This window comes from Xenopus laevis, chromosome 4S (genome assembly GCF_017654675.1).
Source record: "Xenopus laevis strain J_2021 chromosome 4S, Xenopus_laevis_v10.1, whole genome shotgun sequence".
Taxonomy (NCBI): domain Eukaryota; kingdom Metazoa; phylum Chordata; class Amphibia; order Anura; family Pipidae; genus Xenopus; species Xenopus laevis.
In genome coordinates this window covers 16,723,299-16,739,677 of record NC_054378.1, presented here as the reverse complement: position 1 = coordinate 16,739,677, position 16,379 = coordinate 16,723,299, and the positions used below count along the sequence as shown (strand labels likewise).

Here is a 16,379-nt window from a genome sequence, read left to right as displayed (position 1 = left end):
AAAACCTTAGCCCAGGGCCCACTCTCTGTACTATTATTCTTCCTCTCCTCACTCAACCTCTATTCCCCTAGTCTCTTTTCTTTACATACTGTAATCAATTATTCCATCTATTTAGCCTCTTTTTCTCATAGAAATAGGGAATAACCATGAAATAGGCCAAATGTTTAGCAGCATGAGGGCCCACTGACACCAGGGCCCACCGGGACTTTTCCTGGTCTTCCGGTGGGCCAGTCCGACACTGTTTATGACCACCCCAATAAGGCACCCTTCTGGGTTCAGGCCTGGACTGGTAATATGTAGCTGCTGTAAGATGCCATTTATTGTGCCTTTGGGGGGGGGCTGTTTGAGCCCCTGTGTAATTGAAAAAGCGTGATATCTTTTAAATCTGCCCGGGGCTGTTGTTGTTACACCCGGTGAAGTTGAAAGCAGTATTGGCTATGTCATTCATCAATAATCCATTGACTGCCTTTCAATCCATTGAATTTTTTTTTCAGCTGCAGTAAAACATCTCTTCAGCAAGATCTTCAGCAAGTGAGTGTGCATTATGGGAACCACCCTTCCCATCTCAGTTATATATGAGCGAGAGCTACTATACTGATTACTTTGGTTCATCGTGGACAGCAGCACAACATGACTCTATGTTTTGTATCTCTACATGTACAGGTATGGGACCTGTTATCCAGAATGCTAGGGGCCTGGGGTTTTCCAGATAACGGATCTTTACGTAATTTGGATCTTCATACCTTAAGTCTACTAGAAAATCATGTAAACATTAAATAAACCTAATAGACTGGCTTTGCTTCCAATTTCGGATCAAGTACAAACCACTGTTTTATTATTACAGAAAAAAATGAAAAATTTATATAATTTTTTATAGATTTGGTTAAAATGGAGTCTATGGGAGATGGCCTTTCCATAATTTGGAACTGGATAACGGGTTTCCAGACAATGGATCCAATCCCTGTATTTGAAGAAAATATCTTAAACAAACCCAGCAACATTGCTGAATTAAAAATTCAGGGTAGGGGCTTATATCTGCTTGGTGCTGGGTCTCCTCTCTGGAGCTGCCTAGTTAGTCAATGTGATGGTGTATGTATATATATAAATAAAAATATACTCTATATATATTACACAATGTCCATGAATATCCTATAAATTATATCCTTACAATACACAAAAGCCATGAATATCTTGGAAATTATAACCTTATAAACGGTGAGTTCTGATGTCATCAGTTATAAACGGTGAGTTCTGATTTAATTTCTGTCACATGACTCGCTGAAACTTGTGTATTATAATAAATAATGTTCCCCCTGTTGCAAAATATGAGGATATTAGAAGTTACCTCGGTGTTCCATGACCTGTATAAAAACACTCGGCCTTCTGCCTCGTTGTTTTTATATGGTTATGAAATTTCTCTGTAACTTATAATATCCTTATAATACACAAAAGCCATGAATATCTTGTAAATTATATTCTTATAAACGGTGAGTTCTGATGTCATCAGTTATAAACGGTGAGTTCTGATGTCATTTCTGTCACATGACTCACTAAAACTTGTGTATTATAATAAATAAAGTACCCCAAGTTGCAATATATGAGGATATTAAAAGTTACCTCGGAGTTCCATAACCTGTATAAAAACACTCGGCCTTCGGCCTCGTGTTTTTATATGGTCATGAAACTCCTCGGTAACTTATAATATCCTTATATTTTACAAGAGGGGGTACTTTATTCACTATATATTTTACAAGAGGGGGTACTTTGTTCACTATATAAACAGCTGTTAGTGATGTCATCAGTTATAAACACAGCATAAAGGGGTTGTTCACCTTTGCGTTAACTTTTAGTATGATGTAGAGAGTGATATTTTGAGACAATTTGCAATTGGTTTTCATTTTTAATTATTTGTGGTTGTTGAGTTATTTGTCTTTTTATTCAGCAGCTCTCGTTTGCAATTTCAGCAAACTAGGGTTTTCTAGTCCCAAACTACCCTAGCAACCATGCATTGATTTGAATAAGACACTGGAATATGACTTGGAGAGGAACTGAATATAAAGACGAGTAATAAAAGTTGCAATAACAATACATTTGTTGCCTTATAGAACATTTGTTTTTTTGGATGGGATCAGTGACTCCCATTTGAAAGCCGGAAAGAGTCAAAAGAAGAAAAAATTAAAAAAAAACTATACAAAATAAATAATGAAGACCAGTTGAAAAATTGGCCATTCCGTAATAACATACTAAAAGTTAACTGAAAGGTGAACCACCCCTTTAATTACTGTATGTCATTTTTGTCACATGACTCACTAAAACTTGTATATTATAATAAATAAATTACAGGTATGGGACCTGTTATCCAGAATGCTTGGGACCTGGGGTTTTCCGATAACAGATCTTTCTGCAATTTGGATTTTCATACCTTAAGTCTACTAGAAATCCTGTGAACATTAAATAAACCCAATAGGTTGGTTTTGCTTCCAATAAGGATTAATTATATCTTAGTTGGGATCAAGTACAAGCTACTGTTTTATTATTACAGAGAAAAATGAAATACATTTTCAAAACTGTGATTATTTGATTATAATGAAGTCTATAATGAGAGACATCCATTTTGTAATTCTGAACTTTATGGATAACGGGTTTCCGGATAACTTTACCTGTAACCCTTTTTGGAAAATATGAGGATATTAGAAGTAACCTTGGAGTTCCATGACCTGTATAAAAGCATTCATTTATATGGAACTCCTCGTTGACTATTAATATCCTTATATTTTACAATAGGGGGTACTTTATTATATTTGTTACATTGGTGAATGAAGTAACTTTGTATCTAGAGTACATCACTGACACTTGCTCCAACTCCCACTTATCACTAGTTATTAGGTGAACAAACCTGATTGTTACATCATAACAGTAGACAGGGCCAGATTTCCCTGTCCGACGCCCGAGGCCTCAGGGTCCTAGAGCCTCCCGTGTGCACATCCCACCCCCGCTCCTAAAATTTCACAGCCCTGGGCCCAGGTCTTTGTGGCCTCTCCACAAATCTGATGGGTGCTCCATGGTGCCAGATTGCTAAATAAGTATATTATTATAGTATAGTATATTAACACACAGCACACTACTTCATACCCCTAAACTAAATTACCTATAATTATTGTACATTTAGATGTACATAAAAAAAAGGCCTTTCCTATATTAAAAATGTAATACGGGTATGGGATTCGTTATCCAGCCATTATGGTATCCGTTATTCAGAAAGCTCTGAAATACGGAATGGCTTTCTCCCATAGACTCCATTTTATCCAAATAATCCAGATTTTAAAAAATGATTTTCTCTTTCTCTGTAATAATAAAACAGTAGCTTGTACTTGATCCCAACTAAGATAGAATTAATCCTTATTGAAAGCAAAACCAGCCTGTTGGTTTTATCCAGTGTTTAAATGATTTTCTAGTAGACTTTATGTATGAAGATCCAAATTACTGAAAGATCTGCTAGGTCCCAAGCATTCTGGATAACAGGTCCCATACCTGTATTCATTTATATTGCGTTAAAGAAACAGGGTATACCCTCAATTTAACTAGTACAGGTATGAGATCTGTTATCTGCAAACCCATTATCTAGAAAGCTCCAAATTACAGAATGGATGTCTCCCATACGCTCCATTTTATCTGTAGTACTAAAACAGTAGCTTGTACTTGATGCCAATTTAGATAATTAATCCTTGTTTGAAGCAAAACCAGCCTATTGGTTTTATTTAATGTTTAAATGATTTTCTAGTAGACTTAAGGTATGAAGATCCAAATTACGGAAAGATCTGTTATCTGGAAAACCCCAGGTCCCGAGGATTCTCGATAACAGGTCCCATATCTGTATACAATAATAAGCATATGCTATGTACATGCAACCACAACATTTCCAGCCATTCTAATGAATTATATGCTGTGCTTACTATAAATGATGGTTCATCTTGCTGTTCCAGGTGGGCTACTGCTCTGCGATATTGTGATGACCATGTCGCTAGAACTGCGAACAATCGTTAAAATCCCCCAGACCCCGGATCCTCAGGCCAAGAAAAGTTTCCATCTCAGAGAAACAAATAAAAGTAAGGCAGGCTAAGCAACTTCAGAGCAAAGCACAGGCATGGGATCCATTATCCGGAAATAAGTTATCCAGAAAGCTCTGAATTATGGAATGGCCATCTCCCATAGACTCCTTTTTATCCACATATTATTACCCTTTTTCTCTGTAATAATAAAACAGTAGCTTGTACTTGATCCCAACTAAGATAGAATTAATCCTTATTGGAAGCAGAATCAGCCTATTGGTTTATTTAATGTTTACATGATTTTCTAGTAGACTTGAGGTATGAAGATCCAAATTACAGAAAGATCCTTTATCCAAAAAACCCCAAGTCCCGAGCAGTATTCATTTATATTGAGATAAAGAAACAGGGTATACCTCAATTTAACTAGTACAGGTTTGGAATCGTTATCCTTAAACCCATTATCCAGAAAGCTCCAATTACAGAATGTCTCCCATAGACTCCATTTAATGCAAATAATCCAAATTTTTTAAAATGAATTTCCCTTTTCTCTGTAACAATAAAACAGTTGCTTGTACTTGATCCCAGCTAAGATATAATTAATCCTTATTGGAAGCAAAACCAGCCTATTGGGTTTATTTGATGTTTACATGATTTTCTAGTAGACTTAAGGTATGAAGATCCAAATTACAGAAAGGTCTGTTATCCGGAAAACCCCAGGTCCCGAGCATTTTGTACAACAGGTCCCATACCTGTAAAAGTCACATATTCTGGCTGAGCACAATGATGGGAAGTATTTGAGTCGACATATCGAAGCATTTTCCCCAAAGAATTCATGCTATTGCTGAAATATCCATGTTCAACTACCTCAAGCTCAAATACTGTACATCCGACAGATGTTCACAGAAGGGACTAATGACATTTTAATCCTATATTTTTTTGATATTGAGTTGGTCCTTGTGGTACTTTGTGACCCCCTGCCCCAAGAAACTTACAACTGGTCTAAAATAATTGAATTAAAGGGGGTTGAACAGAGAGAGCTATTGCCAGAAATCCATGATGATAGACTTAGTTATATTGGTATAGGTATGGGATCCGTTATCAGGAAACCCGTTATACAGAATGTTCCAAATTACAGAAAGGCTGTCTCCTATAGACTCCATTGTAATAAAATAATTCAAATATTTAAAATTGATTTCCTTTTTCTCTGTAATAATAAAACAGTAGCTTGTACTGGATCCCAACTAAATACAATTGGAAGCAAAAACAGCCTATTGGGTTTATTTATTGTTTACATCATTTGTTTGTAGTCTTAAGGCATGAAGATCCAAATTACAGAAAGATCCATTATCAGGAAAAACCCAGGTCCCAAGTATTCTGGATAACAGGTCCCATACCTGTATTTAATTTTTTTATCTTTTTCCAAGGAGACCATAAAATTCCTATATTATTTGGATACCATTAAAAAAAGAAGCATTTAAGAGAAAGCATTTGAAGCTGATGTCTACGCCCTGTGGTAAGTTGTCTGTTATATCTTTCTGTTGTACACAGTGGGGCTTGTGCGCCAGTAGTTGAACTTTTCCAACTAATCCCATTATTATTAATTATAGTTAGGGTGTATGAATTGGTCTGGCACCCTGTAGTGTCAACACAGACATGTAGCAATTTGGGCCTCATTTTTTTTTTTTGTTGCCGAAGAATCCTGTTCAGCGTTATATTGGAAACCCTGGCTCACCTCAATTCATACATGACCCCCAAACATACTTTAGGGCAGGGGTATGTCAATAGACTGCTATACAACTATAATTCCCAGCATCCCCTGACAGAATGCTTAGAATCATTCAATGCCCATCTGCAGAACATGCAGAGATCAACTGGATAATATCTGACAGCTATAAATGGAGATTTTAAGACAGATAGAACCCTCTTAATGAAAAATATACATATATACAGTATATTCCATATACTTAGGTACAGATTTCACGAAGACAGTAGAATCAGATCTTACAGTGTATAGACACATACCTAAAAACCTAACAAATTGTAATATAGTACAGGTATGGGATCCGTCATTGAGAAAGGTCCAAATTACGGAAAAAGATTTTTCTTTTTCTCTGCAATAATAAAACAGTAGCTTGTACTTGATCCCAACTAAGATAGAATTAACCCTTTTTGGAAGCAAAACCAGCCTATTGGGTTTATTTAATGTTTATATGACTTTCTAGTGGGGATGCACCGAATCCAGGATTTGGTTCGGGACTCTGCCTTTTTCAGCAGGATTCGGATTTGGTTGAATCCTTGTGCCCAGCCGAACCGAATCTGAAATTGCATATGCAAATTAAGGGTGGGAAGGGAAATCACATGGCTTTTTGCAAGGAAGTAAAAAGATTTTTTCCCACTTTTTCCTTCCCCGACCCTAATTTTCATATGCAAATTAGGATTTGGATTCGGTTTGGTATTCGGCCGATCTTTCATGAAGGATTCGGAGTTTCGTGAATCTCTATTTTCTAGTAGATTTAAGGTAGGAAGATCCAAATTACAGCAAGATTCGTTATCCCAGGTCCCCATCATTTTGGATAACAGGCCCCATACCTGCAGTGATTTTTTTATTATTAATAATAATAATAATAATACTGTATGTTCATTTAATAAGAGAGCAGTTCTAGAGCTATAACCGACCAGCCTGTAGCAAGTGTTTCACCTTACAGGGAATATTTATAAAACTGTGTAAAATAGTTTACGCCAACCCCCTCCCAAAAAAAAAGGTATCAAATAAATGGAGTATTTACGTATCTTGTGAATGACGTGTATGGTGATCATGAAAGGAGCTAATCACAGGGTTTCTAAAGGTGTGCATTTTCTTTTACACCTGACTGACACAGACAATGATGCCGTTATTTTACACCTCCACAGACCTGGTGTAACCCATTGCGGTCAACGGGACAAGTACAGACGGAGACAAATTTCTGCCGTGAAAAATGTGGCGTACAACTGCCATTTTTATCTGTGTTTTTCCAAACAAATACTTACACCAAAAGTTTATACATGCACCAAAACCCATTAGCCAGCAATATAACTATGCATCATATCACAAACTGATCCATGACATTTAGGTGGTGATGTATTGGGTTTTCCAACGCCATTTTTTGACACGCCTTTATTAATATGCCTCATTGGGGTTTTTCTCTCTGTCAGATCCATTAGCATCAACAAATTGGCAAAATAAAGCCGAAGGAAGAAAAACTCCCTTTATATGTCATTGACAAAGGGTGGGCCATAAAACTGTGCTAGATTTTATTTTAAAAAAAACACCCTCCCCGATAAATTTTTAAGATATTTAGTATCATAAAATTATAGGCCACATGAAACGCTGCCCCATCAACATGTACAACTTAAGATTTGCAATTTGAATAAGCACATTTAGCTACAGCATGCTACAGTTTTATGATTCTTTGTATTCATAGAAAATTTTTAATTAAAAAAAAAAGATTCTTTAAAAAATTATTAAAATAAAAAAAAAATTCCTGGCCACAAAAATGTGTTTTCTTACATAACAACAAAAGCTGTAATACCAACAGTATAATATACTGTATGTACAGGTATGGGACCTGTTATCCAGAATGCTTGGGACCTGGGGTTTTCCTTGATAATGGATATTTCCATAATTTGGATTTTCATACCTTAAGTCTACTAGAAAATCATATAAACATTAAATAAACCCAATAGGCTGGTTTTGCTTCCAATAAGGATTAATTATATCTTAGTTGGGATCAAGTACAAGCTACTGTTTTATTATTACAGAGAAAAAGGAGTCTACCATAGACTCCATTATAATTAAATAATCCAAATTTTTAAAAATGATTTTCTTTTTTCTGTAATAATAAAACAGTAGCTTGTACTTGATCCCAACTAAGATATAATTGATCCTTATTGGAGGCAACACCAGCCTATTGGGTTTATTTAATGTTTACAGGATTTTCTAGTAGCCTTAAGTTATGAAGATAAAAATTACTGAAAGAGACGTAATCAGACAACCCCAGGTCCCGAGCATTCTGGATAACAGGTCCCATATCTGTATTTCTATCTGGGAACTAATTCCCTATGCCCTTTTAACCCCCAAAAAATTTAATTTTTAATCCATTCCTAGCCTTATTGTATATTGTGCCCGTGAAAAGCGATATTTCTATATCCTTATATTTTCCTTTAGACCCCAATAATATTGCCGTACACAAACACACACGCAACACAGTTTTTCTGTGAGGCTCATTTATCAAAGGTTGAATTTCGAATTCATATGAATTTTTTTAATTGGAATAAACTAACAATTGGGAGGTTATTTAAGAAAAAATGTAGAATGTCTAATTTTCAATCGAATGGTTCCGACCCGAAAATTTTAAACGTATTCCAATCATAAACGAAACATATGAATTGAGTTTTTCTCCCGAAAAAACCCTCAAATGTCAGGAAGGCTATTAACATCTCCAAATGGCTCAACGGACCTCTGTTCATTGACTTGTACATAAAATCGGCAGGTTTCAGGTGGCGAATATTTGAATTAATACTATTTCCATGGTCGAGGTACGATAAATCTCACATTCGAATTTACATTCGAATAAAAGGATTAAAATTCGAATGCGTGAATTTTGAAAGTCGAAAATTCTAATTTAATTTTCATCCCGTGGTAAATCTTCAATTTAAATTCAGGGCAATAAATTGTCAATGAAAGGGTTAACATTTGGGGTGGGAGAGAGGCAACAGGCTTAAAAAAAAAAAAAAAAACCCAGCACCAGAATTGTCAATGAATGTTGTGGTATTGCAACTGCATTCTGGTGGGGGATTTTTGCAATTATTTCTTTGTTAAGATGTAGTGGAGGATAAAGTTATTTTTATGAAACATTTTTTTAGGTATGTTGTATAATTTCTGACAGAAGCTCGGCAGATCAATCTTTGCCAGTTATAGCCTCCCACCAACCTGGTATAATGTACCTCTATTTTAAATGTGTAGGTGAAACAAATAGACCCCATCATAAAATTAATCTCGTAGAAAACATTTACAGTATCAAATGTTTTATTGTGTATTAGTTTGGAAAGCATAGCATTAAGATTTAACTCTCTGTAGAACAGTGCAGAGTAGGCTCCTGCCCATTTACCTGTATACATACAGATTATATAAAATACATATATATTCACATTGTTTCTGAAAACACAAGCCCCCCAATAATAAAACTGATATGTTTTGCAATACCTTTAACCCTTCAGAATTCAGGGATTTTTTTTAACTCTTATCAGTAGGGGCCTGCTGATTTTTCCTCCTTTGCTTCATAGCAGAGGGCTAATGAAAAAGCTAATAAAGTCTTTATATATATATATATATATATATATATATATCTGATTGACCCCAAAAGTAAGTGACCAAACAAAATAAAATAAATATTTTTTTTTTTAAAATGTACGGCTTTGAAAACTATGGTTTGAGCATTTAATGAATGGAAGAAAATAAACCGAAATGGTTGATGATGTTAATATTTTAAAGGGCAGGCCTAAAGGGTTAAGGTTAATACTTACAGTGATAGAGAAGGAAATGTAATATTAATTTAACCCCTTAAAACCCCTGGAAGAATAATTATTACTGCTTCCCAGCAGTGAGGGAAGCAACAAGAAGTAAAACCACATCTTATCATTAATATGCAGAATAGTTAATAAAAATAATCACCTTTATAATACATTTTGTTTGGTATTTACCTGGTAACGAATTGATCCTACATTGCAGGAGAGTGCATAGAGTCTGGTATAGAAAGATGAGGGAGCAGTCTGGCTTTCTATTGAAGATATGCTGCAAAAATCATTTAAATATATTTAAAGAGTAAAAAATGCCACAAAGGTCAAAGGCAGTATATACTGTATATAACAAGGCATGGTAACAATTGTCTGAGTTTAAATTATTTTTTTATAGGGGGCAATAAGGCATGTGGGAAGTTGCTTAAAAAAATCCCCCCAGATCATTCAAATCTAAAATTTTATAAATCATAATAAGAAAGTAATACAATAGTCTTCATGCAAGTTTAGGTACAAAATAATGTATTTTTTTATTATTTATATGTCAAATCAGGCAGGGTCTTCAGGTAGGCAGGGAACCCCGTGCCATGACAATATCTCCATTAACACAAGCCGGCTAATTTTATTTTAAAAAATTCTAAATTCTGATTTTTGCTTCTAAAAAAATGCATAGAATCAAGATATTTTTATACTCAGAAATATGACTAAAAATTCTAGAGCAAGAAAGCAGCCTTCCGATTGCCAGTCTGGAAAAAAGTGATATAAAGGGGGTGCTGGCCTGTAGGACAGGCTTTAAAAAAAACACAAATTTATTATGGTTGTGAGCAAATTTTTATTTTTTTTGTAGCAACAAAATTAATAAGAATTCTTATCAGCAAATCTAGAGAGCGGTGCCCCAATCGCCAATTTCTTTCACATTTTCGTTCTTCCTCTCCCCCCTATATGTATGTGTTGTATATGATCTAAAATTGTAGAAATTATTTTTGTTGGTTTTGCTGCCTTTAGAGTTGTTTGTTGCATGTGCTGTAATTAGTGCAATGTGCCAGAATTTTTCTTACGTTCCTAGTGCTTGAGAATCGGACTGTATTGTGGCTTGAGAGATTTATGCATGTGCTTGTACAGCAATATGGCATGTGTGCAGCAGAGGAAAAGTTAAAATGTGTCACTGCCATATCAGAAATATCCGTGTATATATGTTTGTTTGGGGGGGACTTAAATACTTTATAGAATGTGCAACTTCTAATAATGACTAGTGAGTTATATTGATATTTCTAGGTTATTAGGAGATTTTGGCAGCTCAGAAAAAAAATCCCAAAATGCAAAAAAAATAATAATAATGAGTTGTGAATTGTGGAGGCCTTTATACATGTGGTTCTGGCCTAGTTTCTTTGTATAGGAACTAGACAAAACGAGGGTTTATAGTAGTTTAACCCTTGAAATTCTTACAGATTTTGCAAAGTCACTTTGGCTTTCGGGGGGTTAATTTTCTATTCCGTCATTGCTTTCTTACATCTTATATGTAGAAATTATGTTGTTGGCATGCGGATACATTTCTGGTGGTTTTCGGATTTGAGTAAAACTACAATTACTGCTGCAACAATTCTTCTTCTTCTCTGTATGTTGTTTGCACTTAATACCATGCGCTGGGCTGCTATTTTCAAGGGGTCAACATTTTTAAATAATCGGTGCTGTTGGACAATATATATTTTTTGTTGTTGTGGGTATATGGAAATTTGACAATTAAGGCTTAGTGGCCAGAATCATAAAAAAAAAAAACTTTTCTGTACATGATGTAGTAATAAATAAGGTCAATGGTAGATGACTATCAGGCCTAACGTAAGTGGTTTAAATTTTTATTTTTAGCCCATAAATTAATACACAAATGTTTCACAACTATTAATAGTGAACTTTTCAAAATCATGCCACTTTGTGCCAAACAATTTCCAAAAAATAACCAGGATATCAGTGGCATAACTAGATATTACTGGAAAATAGAAAATCATTTTTCAGCCCCCCAAAATGTCTAGCGATTGACCTGTTTTAGCAGTATTTATTAAAACTGAATATGAATTAGGGTCTCATGGGGCCCCTAGATCTCATGGGCCCCTCTGCAGCTGCAGGGTCTGCTTCCTCTGTAGTTACGCCCCTGCATGATTTTATTAAAGGTCAGTAGTCAGTACGAGTGCAAGGTGCAAGTATTGTTTTTTTTTGTAAATGATTTAACAACATTATGTTGTTGTTGTGAACAACTGGTTTCAGTGGCCAATAAACACAAGATTACACAGTTTTTAGTAGTAGGATTGGCATTGCTTTATATGGCAGGATTAGGCCAAAATAACTGTAGGGATATATTAATTTCACCAAATGTATTACTGACTATGCATCAGTCTTAGATGAGGAAATTATGAAAACTGGATGTTTTAAAGAGATAATACATGGCATGTGAGATGGCGTTCTTTTACTATATGTTTATGAGGAGAGCAGAGATGTTACAAGTGGCCCGTGTTAAAACTAACTAAATAAAAATTCAAGAAATTCTGAAGCTTGTGGAATTATATAATATTTTCTAATATTATTTTGATGACATTAATGTCTGTCATACTTTTAATCTGAGGTAAATGTACAGAATAATGTTTAAATTAATTTATTTGTCCTTAAAATTGATACAGCAAATCATTTGTCCAAAATTCAAACTACATTTTTTAAAGTGATGCAAACAAGAAAAAATATATATCATTTATACATATACTGTGTATGTCAAAGTACAGGTATGGGACCTGTTATCCAGAATGCTTTTCTGAATAAGGGATATTTCTGTAAATTGGATCTTCATAACTTAAGTCTAAGAGGAAATCACATAAATATTAAATAAACCCAATAGGTTGGTTTAATTATATCTTAGTTGGGATCAAGTACAAGCTACTGTTTTATTATTACAGAGAAAAAATAAATCATTTTTTAAAATATGAATTATTTGGATAAAATGAATTTTATGGGAGACGGCCTTTCTGTACTTTGGAGTTTTCTGGATAACAGGTTTCGGGATAACAGATGCCATACCTGTATATCTCCCTCTCTCTCTCTATATATATATATATATTGATATATATTGATATTTTTGTATGGAGCATAGATTCAAGAGTATCAAGTATAGATTCAAGAGTAACAAGGTAAATATGAAAGGTGAATATTACTGAATGAGCTGTGAGAGATAAATTCAGAAAAGCCACTACACCATATGAGAAAAAAATGGGTGTTGGATGTTCCACTGTATTAAGAATAAAGGCAATTTAAAGACAGATGGACTTTGGACTATTGCAAGAAAAAAGAAAATGAGTGTAAAGCGGAGACGGATGTATTTATTTTAAAATGTAATAAAATTGTATGATAATCATGATAGTGCCCTGCAGCAAAATCCAAAAGTGCAACATAACTGTTTTTTCCAGTGGGCTGGCTTGTCATTGGCAGTAAAATAGGTGGTTAAATCAATGCACAAAAACAAGGTGACTTCATTATTACCAAATTTAAGGGATTCCTTTGTTCCTGCACTTGCTATTGACTTGCTGCCATTTATTTTTGTGCAACAAGTTTCCCTGCACATTTAACTGAATGTCTGTTTCTGTCTGTCTGTCTATATATATATATATATATATATATATATATATATATATATATATATATATATATATATTTGATACACAATAAATACATTATGCACAAATTCTGTGTATGTGTAACTATAGGAAGCAGGTATAAGTCCAGTTTAATTTTAGCTTTTATTGAAAAAAATGTGGGGTTTTTTATACACTGATTTTTGGAATTTTTCCAAGGCTGTAAATAGAAATTTTCAACGTCATGTTTAGAACAATCTGAATGAATACTGTAGGCCGAGGGCTTCACGCAAGGAAAATTTCCATTTTTGTTTATCAGACGTGCCCGTGCTGTTTTGATTTGGTGAAGCCTAGACTAAAAATAAAGCAAGGGTTAATGCAGTGGTGATTCACTTGCATGCTGGGAAGCTGGAAGCGCTAGGAATGTTGGGATTTTATTGCTGTGATATCTCCTCCTCTCTGTCTTGTGATGGCTGTTCAGCTAAAAGCTCTGCTCTTTTGTTGCAGGATATCCTCTTTTTTTTTCCAGAATTGTGAGAATTCCTTTACATTGTTGCTGGCTCTTTATTCCATTGAATTCTTTTTTTGATTGACCGTCGGAGGTCTAAATCAAAAAAGCCAAGCTGGATACATAACAAGCCATTCTGAGATGCTGTATGCTTTGGAAATTCTGGGGAATTCTGTTATTATGCGTCACTCTTCAACAGGCAAAATGTTTTTTTCTATTTTGTAAAGCTGCCGAGCCGAGCCTAGCCTACCAGGTAAAAGCGAAATTTCATGATTCAACCTTAATGTCTATTCTACTTTATAACTAGCCTTAAAAAAAATTCTACCCCCCTTTTACAGTATGTGAACAATCCAGAGCAGTTTATTCTTGTCTCTAGACACAAAGGGGATCTTTCTAATGTGTCTTCCCAGAAGCAGTTTCATTAAAAAAAAAAAAAAACTATAATAAAATAATAAAAATAAAATAATGACTCATTCTGAACGACGTGTTCTGAGTTGTTCTTGTTTTGGGCAATTTTTTTAAGGTTTATTTGTGTATTCGTTATCACTGGACAATGCCAGCCTGGAAGATTTTTTTTATATAAAATATCTGTTTTCTGCTTTTAGCTCTGCTTACGCTCGACAATGATTATGTCTGTGTGTGAATGTAACAGTTTCCACTAATGTTAAACATGTAATTAGCAAATTTTGCAATGCATTCTAGGTTATATACAAAGTCTGCTTCTATAAAGGGTTTTCACCTTTGAGTTAACGTTTAGTATGATGCAGAGATCAGTGCTATTGTAAGACAATTTACAATTGGTTTTCATTTTTTATTATTTGTGGTTTTTGAGTTATTTAGCTTTTTAGTCAGCAGCTCTTCAGTTTCAGCAGTCTGGTTGCTAGGGTCCAAATTACCCTAGTAATCATGCATTAATTTGATCAAGAGACTGGAATATGAATCTTAGAGGTCTGAATAGAAAGATGAGCAATAAAAAGTAGCAACAACAGTACATCTGTAGCCTTAGAGAGCATTTATTTTTAGTTAGGGTCAGTGACCTCCAATTTGAAAGCTGGAAACAGCCAGAAGAAAAAGGCAAATAATTCAAAAACTATAAAAAATAAATAATGAAGACCTATTGAAAAGCTGCTTAGAATTGGTCATTCTATAAAAGTTAACATAAAGCTGAACCAACCCCTTTGACCTTTCACGGTTTCATTATACTAACTCCTTGCACCAACGTCTTCATAAAGGATAAATAATATATATATATTGAGTTAGCGGGTCCAAGCCTGAAAAATAAAACAGTTGCTTGTATACAAGAGATCATTTGCAGATCAGTGATGTATCAATGGATATGGCTCGCTTGCCTTCCAAACTAGAAAACGTTCCTGCTAGATCAGTAAGAATGTATGGATCTCGGAATCAACATATGTGCCATCTAAACACCATGAGATCCATACAGTCTTTGTCACCTGTGCCTAACTGTCTCCAGTGTGACCAACAGAACATCCAAAACTTTCCATTGTGGTCCATGTGAATCGCCAAAGGTGAAACATTTGAATTGCATAATCGTTGCCTTCTGCCTTTTTGCCCTCATTGGAAGCAACTATATTTGGACAAGAAAAGTCCTCTATGTCTTTAGGCTTATCTACTAACTCCTGATGGCAACCTAGTTATAAAAGATAACAACTCAATGCTTTCTTGAACATGGCTGACAAGAAGTCAGATTTTTAGACTTTTTTTCTAAAAAGAACCCCATAAACCTAAACTACATATGTTCAGTAGAGAGCAAAATAAAATATAAAATTTGAATTTAATTTATTAGTGTAAGATGCTCTGTTAAGGTAACAGCGATTCTGCAGTTATGGTCTGCAGATTGTAGACCTATACAAAGGTTTTAGTTTTAGCATTCATTTCTTGAGCAACATGGATCGTGGAAGTTGTTGGGGGGGCATTATGAAGGCAAATTAGGATGAAATGTGTGGGCAGCTGCTTGTATAAATGTATTTTATATCTCTTGAACTATAGAAGAGTTTATTATTATTATTATTATTATTATTAACATGTATTTTTAGAGCACCAAAATATTTTGTAGCTCTGTAAAATAACGGTGTATATACAAAGAAAATACAGAATTATATACACAGAACATACAGAATTACATACATAGCGACCAGTAACCGATACTAAAGGTGATGAAGGCAAAAGAGCTTACAATCTAAAAGGGGAAGGGATTGAGACACAAGGTACAGGAGTGGGCAAGATCAGAAATAAGCAAGGTGAGAGGTGTAGCATATGGTATTGCATTTGGTAGTTAAACAGAATGAGGGTAGGCAGAAAGGTTGGGAGAAAGTTGGACAGACTGTGGGAAAGAAGAGGTGCAGCCCTTGCAAAGTCTTGAATGCAAGCATGTGAGGAGGTAATGAGAGAAGAGTTGAGGAGCAGGTCAGTAGAGCAGCAGATCAGTTAAGGAGCATAGTAAGCCAATTTTGTAGCTAAACATCAGTAGGGTACCCAGGGTGTTGCTTAAGTGTAAAGAGCTAGAAGAAATGTGTAATGGCCCCAGTAATGAGTTCATGAAGAAGGCTTCTTAATACACTACGGGGAAGATTTATTAAGGTTCGAATGGTAAATTCGAATTCGATTTTTTTTTGTGTCAAAACTCAAAAATTTAAA

The 16,379-nt window shown here is 34.8% G+C and overlaps 1 long non-coding RNA gene across 1 annotated transcript; it reads left to right on the top strand.

Moving 5' to 3' along the window:
- The first annotated feature begins 276 nt into the window (after positions 1–276).
- Positions 277–14,067, top strand: LOC121393188. Its single transcript, XR_005960821.1, has 3 exons — positions 277–531; positions 5,474–5,562; positions 13,721–14,067. It is a non-coding gene; the product is annotated as an uncharacterized LOC121393188 (long non-coding RNA).
- Positions 14,068–16,379: the final 2,312 nt, after the last annotated feature.